Source organism: Polistes dominula, unplaced genomic scaffold (assembly GCF_049000335.1).
Source record: "Polistes dominula isolate Pdom_NZ unplaced genomic scaffold, Pdom_raw_medaka contig_16, whole genome shotgun sequence".
Taxonomy (NCBI): domain Eukaryota; kingdom Metazoa; phylum Arthropoda; class Insecta; order Hymenoptera; family Vespidae; genus Polistes; species Polistes dominula.
Genome location: NW_028301040.1, coordinates 5,240,025 through 5,258,211, shown reverse-complemented (window position 1 = coordinate 5,258,211; position 18,187 = coordinate 5,240,025). Strand labels below are relative to the sequence as shown.

The 18,187-nt window shown below is 31.4% G+C and overlaps 1 protein-coding gene across 4 annotated transcripts in view; it reads left to right on the top strand.

Moving 5' to 3' along the window:
• The window catches only part of LOC107066272 (orthodenticle 1), a 52,716-nt gene that overhangs the window by 9,014 nt on the left and 25,515 nt on the right, over positions 1–18,187 (top strand). Inside the window, exons 1-2 of one of the 4 annotated variants that reach the window (XM_089174682.1) lie at positions 14,839–14,884; positions 14,969–15,084. The exons of the other annotated variants lie outside the window; for them this stretch is intronic. The gene's annotated coding sequence lies outside the window, so the exon portion shown is untranslated. Of the gene's footprint in view, positions 1–14,838; positions 14,885–14,968; positions 15,085–18,187 lie in introns of those variants that run through there. 4 annotated transcript variants of the gene reach the window in all.

Below are 18,187 nucleotides of genomic sequence, written 5' to 3'. Positions count from 1 at the left end.
CAAATCGTGTGCGAGTATAAGGAACGGATAGAAAGAAAAAAAAATAAGATGAAGTGAAAAGATGCGTTCTAAACGTAGGAACGCGTTGCGTCTTGAACTCTGAGAAAAAGAGAGATAAAGAGTGAGAAAACGAAATAAAAAAAAAATAAAAAGACAGAATAAGAGTGAGAGAGAAGAGATTGGAAACGAAGGACGAGGAGAGGATAAGGCAAAAAAAAGGAAGAAGAGAAGTAAAGAAGGAATGTCGTACACACAAAGGTGTTGAGGTGGATACCCGCGTGTACCACGGTTGTGCGTTCGCGAGCACGACACTAACGAAAGAGGAGTGCCTTCTCTCCCCATATTACATATACCTATGAAAAATATATACATATATATATATATATATATATATATATATATATATATATATATATATATATATAGATAGATAGATAGAGAGAGAAAGAGACTATCGATATATTACGGGTAGTCGTTGGTGTTCATGCAAAAGGGTGAAAAGGAAGGACATATTTTATATTTATGGGTATTTGCCGCTACTGTGCTCTCGCGCCGGCGGCTTGTGGCAGAGAGTTAACCGGCCTCTCTTTTACTTTCTCTCTCTCTCTCTTTCTCTCTCTTTTTTTCTCTGATACACACACGCATACAAATACACAAAGATAGGCATAGAGACACGCACGTTTTCCATCCCTTTTCATCTCTCTTTCTCTTTTTCTCTCAGTTTCTCTCTCTCTCTCTTTTTTTTTGATTTCTCTTTTTCTCTCTTTGTGATTCTCTTCGTCGAACTCATGGAACCCAGCGACCGGACCATGTGTCATCTCCCATGCCATCCCATATTCCGTTTCTACCATGATATGCTCAAGGCTCGTTCTCTACTCTACTCACACATACGTATGAATTATCCTTTATAAATGTGTGTGAGCGTTTGTCCCACATCTATATATAGACGCGCGGGGTGCCACCATAGTGTGTACAGGCAACATCATAAGAAGAACGTTTTAACATTAATGCAAATTTTCCCCCATCTTTTTACTCGTCCACCTCTATCACCTATTTTTTTGATTCTCGTCATTTCGGGGGTTGTTTTTAGTTTAATTATTTATTAGTATTTATTTTGTATTGAAATATCTTTTGTTTATTTTGTTTTTCCTTTTTCTAGTTTAATGAAAAATAATTGCATAATTTTAATTATAATATAATATAATTAAATTAATATATTATAATTAAATATAATATTATATATAATATTATATTATATATGTATATAGAATATTATAAAATTATTTATATTATATATTTTAATATTATAAAATTTTATATATTTTAATATTATAAAATTATATATATTACATATTTTATATAATAATTTTAATAATACATGTAAATTCGTACGTAGCATTAAACATACGTGCACCATAGACATACATCCTTACAGTTTGTATATATACGGGTATCTTTAGATCTTACGATTTAATTAGTTAAAAAAAATATTTAGATTTTCAATAATCGAAATAATCTAATCACGAAGATATTATAATCTAATCGAGAAGATTCCTTAACAAGACTGTACGTTTAGTCGGAGTCATCATCTCAGCTACGTAGCAGCAACATCAGAAGTAGCAGCAGCAGCAACAGCAGCAGCAACAGATCTCTTTCGCTCTCCTTTTTTTTTTATCCCTATCTTATTTTTTTATTCATTTCGATCTCTCTTTCTAACTCTTTCTCTCTCTCTCTCTCACTCTTTTGCATCATCCCTTCCCTTCCCTCGTAAACCACCGTTCAAGTCACTCCTTTTTCTTCGCATTTTTTTTTTGTTACTTTTTATTTTATTATTCGTTGCATACGTTTGCGGAGGAATTTACGAGCGTGGTTTGTGACCCAGGCCACCATCGCTACCACCACCACCACCATCAACTACCACCACTACCAGGACGATCACCGTCGGATACCTCATCCCTTAATTAAGGATTGTGCCACCGATTTACCGGTTGGTTTCTTTTTTTCTCTCCTCACCCTCTACCTCTGATGGTTGTCTTCTCTTTTTCTTCTTTTTATATTAGTAAATTCAAGTTAATGACCTTGACCTGACTACGATCGCGGTATCATTCGAAACGAGACGATGGCCTTAATCTTTTCTCTGGTCTAGAAAGAAGGTACAGGGGGGGGGATATCAGGTGAAAGTCCTTCTCACCAATGTTATTACACTGATACTTATACGTACACACACACACACACACACGCACATACATAAAAGTGTAAGAAAGAGAGAGATGAAGTAAGGGGGAAGAAGAAAACATTTTTCGAAGAGATCCGAGAGGAGTCTTTACTTACTTTATCAAAATTATCGAATTATGTCGAAGATTGGACCATCCCGTCCTTCGATAGGATAACAAGGGTAAGGTAGAAGGGATGAGAAAGGAGAAAGAGAGTGAGAGAGAGAGAGATAGAGCTTGTGTGTCGAGTACATTGCGTGGATCCTTAATGCAGAACGACTATGGGCGACGAACCGTGAGCACCCCATCTAATGCCTTCTAAAAGCATTCTCCCAAAACCCGACGAGAGAAGAAGGTGAAGAAAAAGAGAAAGAGAGAAAGAGAGAGAGAGAGAGAGAGAGAGAGTGAGTAGCAACGAGACGAATCTGATGGAGATGGGAGTCTCCAGCAGTGAGCGAGAAATACAAGAAGCATTAGTAGCTTGAAGATTGAAAGAAAGAAAGAAAGAAAAAAAAAGAAAAGAAGATGGAAGTATTGTAAAGTAATTTACTGAAGCGTGTCCAAGGGAAAGAGAGAAGAAAGAAAGAAAGAGAGAGAGAGAGGGGTGGATCTTTTCCTTCCTTCCTTCTTTCCTTCCTTTTTTCCTTCTTTTCTGAACCAACCAGCAAGCTTTTTCATCCACTTTGAGCTCGTTGAGCATAACCGCGGAGTCGCGGGTTTGGCACTGGAGAAACGTATTAAAAACAGAACGCCCCGACCATTTTACTACCACTACCCTCTTTTTTTATATTATATATACTAACATAAATTATATACGTACGATGTAGACAGGAAAAAATAGTGGGGAAAGAAGGAACATCATCCATTGCCGTTGGGTGAGGATGATGATGATGGCCGGATATGCTTTGACGTGATGCAAACCCCACCCTCTTTCATCCCCCATCCCCTATAAAAGCAGAAAAAGGGGGAGGAGTTCCAGGAGAGACTTTATTATGCTTCTCGGTTTTCAGCTTGCTTGGGCGTGAAACGGCAAAAGATCGCAACCCTCCTACCCTTCACCCTACTCTATCTTCTCTTCTCTTGTCTTGTTCGTGGTTACTATATCCTTCTGGTCCTTTTTTTTTTTACTCCTAAAGGAAATTAATCAACATTCGATATTACCTATCTCGTAGTTTCATTTCAGATTTCAATGATTTTTTTATCTTTTATTTTTTATGTACATTATTACATTTATAATTGATTTTTTTATAAGATTTATGTTGGTAGTGTCAAAATGTATATTTTAGATATGTATTATACATTAAGTTATATATATATATATATATATATATATATATATATATATATATATATATATATATATAATATATATTATATATTTATATTATAAATTATAACTATAATAATATTATAATATATATAATAAATTTATAATAGATAAATTATATAGCTATAATAAAAAAAAAAAAAAATAAAAAAATATAAAATATATAGCAATATATAATTTATATTTTAAGTTAGTATAATTAACAATGTTGTTTAAATGTTATTAATATAAATGTCAAATGTTAGATTCCTTATTTTTTTTCTATGTATCTGTAGATCCATATGGAACAATAACTTAGTGTGGTTAGAATTTAATAAAAATAAATTCTTATTGGAAAAATATAAAATGCATTTTCATCATGAATATTCAAAGATACGTTATAACGAAAAAAAAAAAATCTTGTGTTCCCTTTTTATAAATACATCGTTAAAAATCTTTTTTTTCCTGTTGCATGTATCGCAAATCTATACCTAAGATCTGTGGTTTTTCTGAAAAAGGATCACTAGGACAAACTCAAAAGTGAAATGGGTCGGTCACTCACTTTTTCTACAATCGACATATTGCGGACCATGTTAAACGTTGAAAGCATTCAACGAAGCATAAGTGGCGAAAATATAAAAGAAATGCATGTCCGTTTTCCAAGCGGGTTCGTCACGATCGGACACAAGACAGAACGAACACAGGAAGAGAGAACAAAATAAGGGAGAGGGTGAAAGAAAAGGGAAAATGTTCAGACATCCAAGGGACTAGGACGGTAGTTATGTAGTAGTAAATTCGCACCACAGGCGTCGTCCCATCAAGGGATTCCTTGTTCCTTTTCCCAGATATTATCTTATTTCTTTTTTTTTCTTTTTTTAAAGCTTTTGCCACTGAATCAACCACAAAACGTTCAAATTGTGGTTGAGGCAAACATCTTGTTTACTCTTTACTCCCTTCTACTGTTCCTTTTTTTTCGAATATCTTTTATTACACATTTTACCTTTGACATATTTCAAATTAAATATAATATATAAATATAATAATTAAAAATAATATAATATATAAATATAATAAATAAAATAAAATATATTAAAACAAAATGTATATAAATTAGCATAGAAAAATAATATACCTATATACATTGTTTATTTAGATAGAAAATATTATAGAAATAATATTATTTATTAAAGCAAATTAAAATATATATATTAATCTTACGAATTATTTGGAAAAATTAATCAAATAATCGTTGTAAAGTAAATGTTATTATTAATCAAAAAATTTTGTTGTCGTACTTGTACGAATTCGTCAACGACGACATCAAGAATGGCGACGACGGTGAAAACGACGTGAACTGCTTGGACTCGGAACCGGTTTTATTCCAAGTTTTGCCGTCGTAAGATGCGCGTAAGACGCCCGCTCAATTATTCCACCGTAAATCTGACCGGCAACGAACCCTACAACCCAACAACCATTGCTGTGCATCTTGCGTATATTACATGTACCTGTATATATACAATGTTGATCGTTAAAACGTATATTTCAGTTGAATCGTGAAAATTCTAGAATTTTTATAGGAAAATTATTAAGGGTTTTTGAAAAATATAAATATATAAAAACAATTTTATATTTATACATTAAAACAAGTTGTTTCAAAAAATATGATATTCACAAGAACTTAAATTACTAAATTAGTTGAAAGTATAATTAAAATAAAAATAAAAATAATTAATTAGTTTAAAGTATAAAATTGAGATTTGATGTGTTATTAAAATTTGTTTTTCTTTTTATTTTACAATACTTGTAATTATTCGTTCTTATCTTTTCCTATAATTTGTTAAAATAAATGTTCTATTAATAATACTTTTCAATAGGATGCAATTTACCTATCAAATTTCAATTTTATACCTTAACTACTCTTGCTATTTATAAATTTATATGTATTACATACTTGAGATATGTAATTCTGTACTTTTTCATATTTAAACAGATCAATAATAATAGTTATTTCAGGGTTTGGTTAATCATTTCGCGAATTAACGGATTTAACTGATTTAACAGTAAAATATACATATAAGTACATAAAATACTTAAATTCATATAAACATTTTAATGATCGTACTATACATATACCTATTTCATTGATAACATTTGATATTTATCATGAATACACATATACATACATGAAATATTAAATTTGCATTTTTTTAATGAGATCACTTTGAAAATTAACATCAAATTGATAAATAAAATTTAATAATGCGAAAGAAGATATCGTTTTAATTTTAACATTTTTGCTAAAAATATACAGTCTGATCTTTATAAGAAAATTAATTTATTAATTTCTATTTATTACGAATAATATTCCTGTAATGGACATGTGAAAGTATCGGAATTTTTTTGAACAACATTTAATAAAAAAATATTGATAGATGACAACTTGCAAGTCTGAAGATGAATTTCAAAAAGGACGGTACCTGAATCATAAAATTAGAGCTTTTAAACAACAATACACGTTTCTTTTAATTATTTAACAATTATTTTAATACTTTAATGCACCCCCTACTTACATTACAGCAAAATTTAATCACCGTAGTCATCACTGCGCGGGGACGATAAAATAATTAAGTTAATAATTAGATTAAAATAAAAAAAATGTTGAAATTAGAACTTTATAATCTTAAATTCTATTAATTAGGTGCATTATTACCGTTGTACAAATGTGAAATGTTCGAATTTAAACAACACTGCATAAAAGTATTTTGATAGATGACCAACGTGTGTCAGTCTGAAAGTGAATTTCGAGGAAGACGGTGCTCCGATCATATAATTCGAGCTTTTTGATAACAATGAACACTTGCATTGATTAATTAACAATTATTCTAATATTCTAATGCTCTCTACTTATATATAAGATCATTTAAAGTTGTATACATTTTTATAAACATTTAACATTAAACCTTTCTCAATTGACTTCAAATTGACTACGTCTGGTAATTCCTAAAAATATGACAATTTGTCTTATAAAAATGTTTAATATACCAATAATAATAATAATAATAATAATAATAATAATAATAATAATAATAATAATAATAATAATAATAATAATAATAATAATAATAATAATAATAGAAGAAAAATTTGTCAGTAATAAACCGACAGAAATATTGTCGATCATTTGATAAATGACAACAAGTCGAACGTGTATTTCCTTATGGAAGGAGTGATCAGGTAAAAGTTGTACTTACAAGTATTACGATTTTCATTCTCGATCATGGTCGTTCATCAAAGCATAACGACGAGGTTCGCCTACGTCCAAGTCGACGAATAGAAAGAACATCGTCGATGCGTATCAAAAAAGAGAAGAGAGAAACACTCTAAGGGATATTTTAAGGGAGTTGCGGTTTCAATGGAGGCGCTCGATCGTGATCGAGATCTTGTCGTATGTTAGGTACTCTACTTGTGGAATCACACATCTGCCAACTAAAATCTACACACAATACACCTACACATTTTTAATATTATGGTAAAATTTTTGTTTCTTTTTAAAAATAATTATTTACCTTATTTTTTAATTATTAAATCTATTAGCCGCTGCTATACTAAAATACAAAAAATAAAATAAAATTAATATGTTATATGTATTAGTTATTTATTAGTTATTATATATATTAAAATATTATTTTATTAATTATTATAATATTATAATACTATTATTAATATTATAAAAATATATATAATAATATATATAATATATTATAATGTATAATGATATTTATACTAACCTAAATAGAACTATGCTTGCAACAATTGTTTTTATTTTTTATTTAAAATATACAAATTATTTTACAAAAAATTGTTATACAAAAAATAATGTAGTGAAAATTTTTAATATTTATAATTTTATTTTAATTTTATTATTTTCTTATTAATTGTATTACTCGTAGGTTTTGTTAGATACCAAATTAAATGCAACCTGTGTTATGAATTAATTGTATTATGGAAAAATTGAATGACTTTACAAAAGTATTTGTTCTTTTTTGAATTTAGAATCCATAAAAGTAATACTAATCCAAAGATTTAGAGAATCAGGGACGGGTTAAAGCACAGACACAAGCCTTTTAAAATACTTTTATGCAGTAGACGTGGGTGTTAAAGATAAAAATCTCATCATACGGAGATCGTTTCGGGTATTTATATTCAAGGAACGTGAAACGTCCGAACGTCATCCTGTTCGTGAATGAAACGTTTAGTTTGGGCAGAAGAAGATGATAATAACTGAATGATCTTGGATCTAAACTCACAGTCGAGTTTTTCCGGAGCCAATCTGAAGTGATCTCGATAAGGTTAACTGGACCCCCTTTTTCGTTTGACTTTTTTTTTAAACCGAAGAATTGGGAAGACGTTTAAGCGTGACATTTGACTCGAATAATCAAAGATCGAAGGGTGTATTCGTATTCGAGAAAGAAACAGGAAATATAAATTAATTTGAACCTTTTTTTTTCTTCTTCCCGAGGGGTGAAAGTTGTCGTCGTGAAGCAAGTTAGAAGAGGGTGGATCTACGTTTTCATTCATTCATTCGCTGTCTAGTAGGACTATAAATCCTTAGCCCTTAGGTTCATTGTACAGATCCGTCCTTGCCTCGTGAGAACCGGACGTATGGATTTTATTCTATTTTTTAAATCAAGGTATTAATCCTCGTTGCACTTGTCGCGATATCCACCTTTATCTGTCCTGTCATATCAATTTTTGTTACATTCTTCAAAGATAAATAATAATAATAATTTATTTTTGTTTGAATTATTTATATATATATATATATATATATAGTTATAAAATAGTATAGTTATAAATATAGTTACATATTATTAAAGTTATATATAGTTATAGTTATATATAGTTATAAATATATAATTTAATAATTTAATAATTTTATAATTAAAATATTAATTTAATAATTTTATAATTTAAATTATAATTATAAATGATTTGATTTCATCATTTATTCGAATAAATAAATCAACGTTTAATTTTTTTCTTACAACTTAATTAGATCCATCATCGATGCCAACATACGCACAATCGGATATAAATTTGATTAGTACAATATATTAAGGAAGCAAGCACGCGTTTGTAACGTTAGATAAGACCAATCCCAAGATCGATAGTTTGAATTAGCTTTGTCGGATAAAATCTCGGGTATTCTATTAGCACCCCGGGTTAGGACCAATAGGGAATTAGATATTTTTGTAGCAATAAACGAGTCGTTTGCAAGTGATTAAATACATAGAAAGAATAGAAGTGAAATAGATAAATGTATGCATGAACATACACATATATGAGTAGAAATCCTCATGGGGCATCGAATGAAGACCCCCATGAAGTTCTCGCACGGGTTTGTTCGCGTTAGAAGACCGTTTCCAGCCCATTCCATTTTTCTATCCTTCTGTCTTTATCTTTTCTCTCTCTCTCTTTCTCTTTCATTTTTTTCTGCTGTCTCTCTCTTTTGTTCTCTTTGAGTTTCGTTGGGCGTGTATACACACATACGAGCACGTGGCACCACATACGATGTATACCGTAGAGAAAAGGGCCGTTTAATCCCATTGGGAGTGCTAATCTTTGCGCGCAGGAAACTCTCCCCGTTACCCCGCAAAAACCCCATAAACGCCCCTTGCGTTGGTACTACAATGGGCCGCGTCGCCACCAACCGTGAAAATAGACCGCAATGTCATCTCTTCAATTTTCTCTCTCTCTCTCTCTCTTCTTTTTATCTATCCATCTATCTATTTCTCATTCCTTTTTATTCCTTCTTTTATCTACGGTAGCCATCAGATTTGTTGCTATTTTCAAAACTAATATTTTTGTAACAATGCTTCGGATGTTTGTTCAGATGATTGTTTTGATAGAAAAAAAAAAAAAAATAGAAATAAAATATCCAACGAAAATGAAGAAACAGTTCAACGGTTTTTGTCTAAGGGAATTTTCTTTTAATTAAATGTTTATCTTAAAGTATAAAAATAAATGAAACGTAGAAAAAATTTAGAAAAGAAAAAACATAACCATTTATATATAAATATATATGCAAGTTTGTATATTTCATTAAAAGAAGGTCCTAAAAAGATAACCGAAATAATAGCCAATTGGAGAGTTTATATTCTCCAGGTAGCCGAAAACCTTTTCCCTTACCCCCGTTCCGGATTATTTCGTTTATCTTTCGATAATCGAGAATACCATAGGTTTGTCATGATGCGAAGAATGCGATCGAATCTTGGTAGCACTCTGTATGCGTATTAGAACAATTTTATATTAAAAAAAAAAAAATAAAATAAAAATTTGCGAATACCTTTTTCTTTGATAAATTATTTAATAATTTTTCTTTAATATTATATATTATAATATAATATAATTTATATAAATTTATATAGATTTATATATTTATTATAATTTATAATAATTTGAATATTAAATTATATTAATTAAATATTAATTTATAATAATTTAAAATATATAATAATACATTTATAATATATTTAAATATATATTTAAATATATATTTTTTTTCTTTTGCACCATAACATTTTTTTATTGGTCGACTATACAACATCATCTTTTTTTAAAATATTTTTATTTTATTTTTAACATCGTACGAAGCGTGAAAGCATCGAATTTGTTCGGTTATCCGAATAATTTCTTTCCCAAATTTCCCCATTCTCATTCACCATGGGGTAGAAAAAAAAAATAATAATAAAGAAGTACGAAAGAGAGAAAAGAAAAGAAAAAAAGAAAGGGTTCTGAAAAGGATGCCCTAGGACTTTAGGAATATTCGATTATGTCCACGGGTTTCGTATCGGTCGGTCGGTTGGTTGGTTGGTCGGTCAACATTTTCGAGAAACTTGTCGGTGGCTCTGGACAAGTTGACGCGTCAGATGGAATCTGCTGTGCCTACGAAAGGAAAAAAAAGGGAGGCCCGCAGAACGTAGAATACTTGTCGCCTATGTCAAATGGTTAAAAGGTAGTAAGAGACACGCCTCGGCATCTCTAAAGAAACAGGAACACAACCATCTTTAGATATGAATATGAGAGAAAAATAAAAGAAATTGAGAGAATGTAATGAAAAATAGAAAAGGATGACCTTGGAATTCTTTTATTTCGATCCCTTTCTTTCTCTTGCTTTTGCTTTCTCTTTCCCTTTCTTTCTTCCTTTCTTTCTTTCTATTTATATATATATTTTTTTCCTTTCTTTCTGCGAAAGGTAGATATAGGTGAAACATTTTTAAGAATTTCGAATGAAAAGATTTTTCGATCTTTTATCGAAGTAACACGTCAACGCACGTCAATCCTACCCTCAGCTTTTTCCCTTCCTTTTTTCTTTTTTTCTTTTCTTTATTTTCCTTTGATTCCATTTTACTTTGTATCTTTATTAAGGATCTATGTATGATCGACATGATGGTAGGGCATATGATCGATCTATTGAATATTACGAAAATAACTGTAGCACTATCATCCTATAAAGGAGCAAAGAGATTTTTTTTTCATTTTTCATCTTTTATTTATTATATTTATTGAACATTAAAAAGTCAACAACACATTTCATATTTTTTAAACATTTTAAAGTATAGAAATCTACAACAATACTTTTGCCAAATCATTCGAACCCACTAACAAAGATCTGTTTGAAAAGTCAAAACTTCAAAAAGGTTTTCTCTAACCCCTTTTAGTCTAGGAATAATATTTTGTTAAGTAATAATATTGTTTATTCAGTAATAGATATATATCTTAACATTTGTCATTGTAAGATTCTTTTAAATTTAGTCGAAAATCTCCCTTGAGAATTAATTGTATATTTTACTATTTAAAAGTAAATTTTTAATGATGCATTTAATGGATACCAAATAACGATAATGATTATGGTCTTTATGACATCTCAATTTTCACAATGGATATATTACAATAGTCAAAATAGGGTATATTGTTGTCAAAATGAAACCTTCCTGTGGTGCGTGTAATTTCTTTTTTATTGTTATGGTGATTGGTTGTCGAGTTTTCCACAATTATAGAAGTTTTGGCACTATCATTGTTAAAAATGACAATCCTATGAAAAATTTCGGAAGAATATCCTTAAATTATTCGACAGCTTCAATGCATTAACTTCATCTTTATTTGGAAAACTCAGGATTAAAAGGATTGAATAAGGGTTAACCAAATGTCAACTTTCAATGCGTTCTAAGAAAGAAAAGTATCAATAGATGAAATGATTATTGTATATATATATATATTGTAATTCTTTTTATTTTTCAAGTTCACAAATTTTAATTTAAAATTATATCATAAGTATATACGATTCTTATAATTTCTTACGAAAAAGAAAATTAATTCTATTAGTACACCTATTGCAATTGCATTCTTAGCTGATTTATGCATTATTAATTATGAGCTTCATTTTGTTAACATTTTTTTTATTCTTACACTTATTTAATTTTATAAGAAAAAAAAATAGCTGCGTCCTGCCACGCTTTATTGTAGTTCATGTGAGCCAAAATATAAAGTTGTTGTATAGATTAAAGTTAGGTTATGCTCAAATGTTTCGAGCACTCATTAAAACCTATGGACTAACAGATGGTGCTGAACTTACCTGCATCTTTTTGTTGTTTTTTAAATTAATTAATTATTTTATAAATAAATCAATGTTATTAAAACCTAGCTGTATGTGAATGCAACGTTGTATAACAATTTTAAAACAATCGATGAAGTATTTTTGCAGATTTGCGATTAGGTACAAAGGAAATCTATATTTTTATAGGTTAATAAAATCCTTTCCCCATTTTTATAACACATAGCAAAACTTTAAAACTTAAACTTTACATTTGTTTAAAAATTTTTTTTATGAAATTAAGAAAGCTGATCATACTCAGTTAAATTGTTTATATGAGATTAGAAAATGTAATTGACGTTTATGGAAACTTTCGATAGAAATCGTTGTGTTGGTGCATGTTTACGTGTACTTATGAAATTTTCTTCAAACTAATTGAGTGACACATATAATGATTGGATCATAGTTTAATCTATCTTTCTCTCTCTCTCTCTTTCTCTTTCCGTTGATTGTATTAGCCACTCGTTCGGAAACAACGAGATTGCTTACTTACCCTGCTCGCGATAATCGAATAAGAGGATTTTCCACGTTACCAAACGATTTCTTCTCTTTAAATAGATCAAATGACATCTACGAGTAACGCAGTCGAAGGAGGATCCATTCGACGAACCCTACGACGAAAGGGAGGTTGGGGGGTTGTTGGGATCAAGATAACAGTACGATTAGGTTTTTATTTGAACTCGATGATGATCCCTACTTATTTTTTTACTCCTATATCCGAATTTTAGTATCTTTGCGTTACTTTTATATACGTTGAAGAGGAAGTCATCGTTTATGAGATCAAAAAAAAAGAAAAAGAAATGAATGAAAGAAGTCATTCCTGACCAATTCGAATTCTTTTTTTTTTCTAGATCTGTCTTTAGGATTTTTTTTCTTTCTCATTTTTCTACTTTAAGAAAATTTGAACCGCTAAACGTTTCGGCGTGAGAGATTTTCACAGCGGGTGTGTTTCACTTTCATTGAATGTGAATTCATAGATTTCGTAACGTGTGTCGTAAAATGAGCCACCTGTGCTCACACATCGATAGAAAAAAAAAGGGCGAATTTTTCGATATAAAAGTACCTCTCTCGGCATACTTCCGGAATTTTACCGTACGTACGTACGTCCAAGTAAAACGATGGGTTATGGGTATATTTACGTGAACGTTTGTAGTACAGATACCTGTATACGTATTAGTAGTACACATATATGTGAAAAAAGAAAAAAAAATGATGGGTCAGGTTTTTCAACAGCTCGGGGACCCTGGCACAATAGTTTGAAAAGTTCTTACCTACGGAGGTCGACTTGAACAAGAGGAGGAGGAGGAGGATATCTACAACAATACCGGTGCTGACGTGTTTATATAGCTGCTTCTGCTGCTGCTGCTGTTACTGTTACTGCTGCTGAAGCTATTGCTATTGCTATTGCTACAGTTAGAGCAAAGGTTAAGCAGACAGGAAAGCGTGTAATTTAGTTATAGATCAGTTTGTTACAATTTGGCATTTCGTTTTGTAACAACCCCTGTAAAACTTGTTTGCACAGAGAACGAAGACTACTACTACTACGACGATGACGAGGACGAATGATCGACGAGTTTGCCGTGGTTTGCTTAGGAAACACACATGGTCGTTATTCTTTTCAGTCCCTTACCGAGAAAACTTTTTATTCTTTCTTTTTTCATTCTATCCTTCTTCAATCTTACTTTACTTCCTTTCTTTCTTTCTTTCTTTCTTTCTTTCTTTCTTTCTTTCTTTCTATCTTCTTGTTACTACGTTCATACGTCTATTTTCCAAAGAAAAAAATACAATTATTTTTAGAACACATTTTGGACCCTTGTAATTATTTTTCAAATGATTTTAGAAATGGGTTTGGTCAGTAAAAAATATTTTCATCGTCATCCACTATCTTTCTAGAACCACATATTACAAAAACATTTATATAAATCCTCGGTTCTTGTTCATAAATTTATTTTCCAAAGAAAAAACAATTATTTTTTTCACTCTTATAATTATTTTTTAAATAATTTTAGAAATGGGTTTTTTTGTCAATGAAAAATATTTTTCATTGTCTTCCTTTGTAGAACTGCATATGCCACAAAATTGTTCATATTTCTTAGAAAACTTGTTCAAATATTTAGATTCTAGTGCTGTAGTTTATTCAAAAAATAAATTAAGTAGCCGATTCATCCATAGAATATTCCAAAAAATATAGCACGCGAGAAGATCAAAGCAAAATCTTTTGAATCCTTTAAAACGTGAGTTGGCTATTCGCAAGTTTTTCCTATGAATCCAAACATGCATTTATACATCGAATAAGGTTCGGTAGATCAAAAGATCGTACCTTTGTATAGGTTGTAGTCCTTGTAGATGTATAGACTATATTGTAGAATATAGATTTCCAGGAAAGATACGTTGTAACCCTTACCGCGACGGATAATATTGACAGTTGCAGAATAGAACATAATACCTGGCCAATCTAACAATATTTTCTTTCCTATTTGTAAGAAAATACATTCTAATGATCTAGAGAAACTTCTTAAGTGAAGTGAGATGAAAGGAATGACAATGTGTTTCTACCTTTCGTAAAATTTCTGATGTGCCATTGTCAATTAAGAAAATTCTCTCTCTGACAGGAAACGAAAAAAGAAAAGGGCAAAATGTGTTTGACGGGGTTGGAAGAAGAACATGTGTACTTGTGCATGAAAGTGAAAGAAAAATAAAATAAGAATAAGGGTGAGCATAGTGGCGGGTTTTTTGCTGTTACCTTTCGTGAAATTTCTTATGTGCCATTGTCATTAAGAACATTTTCTCTTCCAGGAAAGAGAAAAATATGTATGGCGGAGTTGGTGGTGTGCTTGTGCATGAAAGTGAAAGAAAACAAAAATAAGAAAAAGGGTGAACATAGTAAAACGAGGATAGGTGAATAAAGAAAGGTAAGAGAGGTCTAACATAAGAGTAGCAAGTGTAAAGAAAAAAAAAACAAAAAAAGAAGCAAGATAACGACGAGTATGAGAATGACAAGAAGAGAATGAGAGAGAGAGAGAGAGAGAGAGAGAGAGAGAGAGAGAGAGAGAGAGTGAGAGATAGATATTCGGCTCTTCTTGCTGACTGCGTTGAGGAGAGAGCCCAGTTTAACGCGAGCTTTAACCAATTCAATTCATAGGCTCACGTTAAGCCTGGATTTGTGGCTTAGCACTGATGGTGTTTGCTACCACCACGAGAGATTTAACTGTTTCTGCGGCAGCCCGTACTCGTACCGACGGTCCAGGTAGATCTCTGTGTGTTACCCACCTACGTTCATCTTCGTTGTCCTCGTTTTCGTTCACGTTCACGTTAACGTTAACGTCGTAGTCGTAGTCGTACTCGTCATTGGTCGTTGTCTCTGAACCTCTTTAGGAAATCGTTTTGCACGAGGAATCAGTAGCCAAACTGCAACCTGTTATAGACAAAATCTACAATGGAAATTTTGTGAGACAAAGTTATTAGATAACTTAAGGTAAAGAACATTCGATAATTTGTGTTAAATAGGTTTTATGTTCAATTATAAGATAATTTAATTAATAAATTAAATTCTTTTTGGGTTGGGAGAGGGATGGGATTTGTCATTGCGAATTTCTACAAAATTTACTTTGCACTTTGAGGGTTCAATAATCAAAACTCTGTGAAACGATTTATCTAAAACTTTGACAATTGGATCGTTGGATAATTTGTTAAATAAAATTTAGTTTTCAGGATCGAGATTTGATTGATGAAATTTTATTAGAAGAAGAATTTTTCTTAGGGAATTGTTTTGCACTTAAGGAATCCAATGACTGAAACTAGAAATGGAAACAGTGTGAAAAGAATTAGTTAAAATGTGATCAACGTTCGTTAACTTTGGGTATCAGGTTGAGCAATAAGATATCACGTAATGACCAAGATCGATTTAATTCATTCGATTAGTATTAGGTGAAATCTTTTAGATGGGATTCGTCATTATCTACCTGTGTGGGTTACTTCTGTGGGCGTGGTTCTATCACCATTTAACACCCCAAGACCTTTTTTTCTTGATAAATTCTTCTTCTCATTCTTTTTTCATCCAATATTATCGAAAATTTAGTCGAATTTTTCATACTATAGATAAAATATATTCCTAGATAATTTTTGGTTTGTTTAATTTTAAATGAACTAACGTTTTCAACATAATTGTGATGAATTTTCTTTCTTCAAATCTATTCATGTATGAAAATACTAGGAAACGTCGATCATCGTTAGAAAATTTTGATGAGAATGAAATGACAGAGAAGTTAAATATGTTAATATTGAATGTATGTATAAAGAAGATGAACATTGGCAATTCATTGCGTAACGTTCTTTTCTATATCTTTCTAATAGTTCGAGTTCGATAAAGAATGATCCGAGAGGTAATTCCTCTCGATTCGAATCAACCATCCTTTCACTCTCGCAGTTAAACTTAATCCTTACATACATTCGTATGTATATACATAGTAAGTACTTGATTAGGTAACTCTAGAAAAGTTACTAAAATATTTTTGTTCACATCTTGACGGATCTAAATTCATTATAAACTAACTACATTCTTCTTTATATTATCATAATTCAATTTAATTTATTAATATATTATTCGTAATAAATTTAAGTTAAAGAAACTGATATCAAAAATGATGTAATTGAATTACGAGAAAACCAAAATGCAAAATAACAAAAAAAAAGATAAATAAAAAATGCTAAGATAGAACGTCAAGTAAGGAAATCTCTCATCGACTTCATTACCCATACATATACACACACATATATATATATACCCATAAGAAAGAATCTGAATTCAAATATTCTTATTCTCAGGAAGAAAGTCCCAGTGATGGTGGTGGTGGACTTCACCTCAGTCACCGTAATTTTTCCCCGAAGTTCTTTGGATGCTTACCCCAATCGAAAGCTCATTTTTACTTCCATTTTTGTCTCTTTCTTTCTTTCTTTCTTTCTTTCTTTCTTCACTGAGGTCGTCGGATAAGCGAGCACGGGCCTCAAGAAAGCGTACACACAAGGAGAAACGGCCATTCTGTTTAATAAGCGTATGCGAGCAGCTGATATGCCCGAAGGTGAAGTTTATCCAACGTTGGGTGTCACGTTGGAACGCATCGAAGAAAGATATTCCTCGTTTATGTTCTTACTCTTTCTATGTATCGTGAAAACGTATCTTCTTTCTCTCTCATTCCCATACTTATATACGTACTATACTTTCACCAAAAAGAAAAAAAAAGAAAAAACGAAGTGAAGAAGAAGCTTCTCGTACCCTTTATTTTTTATTTCCTTCTTCTTCTTCTTCTTCGTATTTTCTAAAAGCATCCTCCTGGGTTTATATACCTGTCCTGTGTGCGAGCCCCAGCCAAGACCAGTAAATATGTATTCACCTTCGTAGCACATATGTATCCGCACATAGCAGCCCAGTTGGGCCTCTAATGATGATCTACGGTTAGCTACCGCGCACAGCTTCTATAAACCTCCTAATTTCTCCTCTATAAATTCGTCGAGGGGGTTACCTGGGCCCACCCTGTCCTCTTTCCTCTCTTTCACTTTCTACCTCCCTCCCACCCTCCTCTCATACCACCAACAACTTCACCTCACTCGCATTTCTATCCCCTCTAACTTCTTCTATGTCCACTATGTTATACACACACACACATGCAGACACACGATAAGTATTCGGGAATATAAAAAAGAAATGTGTGCATGAGAGTGTGTGAAAGAGAGAGAGAGAGAGAAAGAGAGATATGGGGGCCCTCAAGATGATCCTCCTCCCTATAGTTGTTTCTCACTTCTTCTTACGTATCCCTCGTAAATTCACGACAACGCTTAATATTCCCTCCCCCTCTCCTCAGGTCTCCTCCTTTTCTCCTGTTTTTTTTTGTATTTTTCTTTTTTAATACATTTTTTGTATTCCCTTTTTTTTTAATCTTTTTTTTTTCATGGTTTTTTTCTTTTTTATAAGCAGACGCGCACGCGCGCATCTTCCTCACGTGAATTCGTATCTTTTAT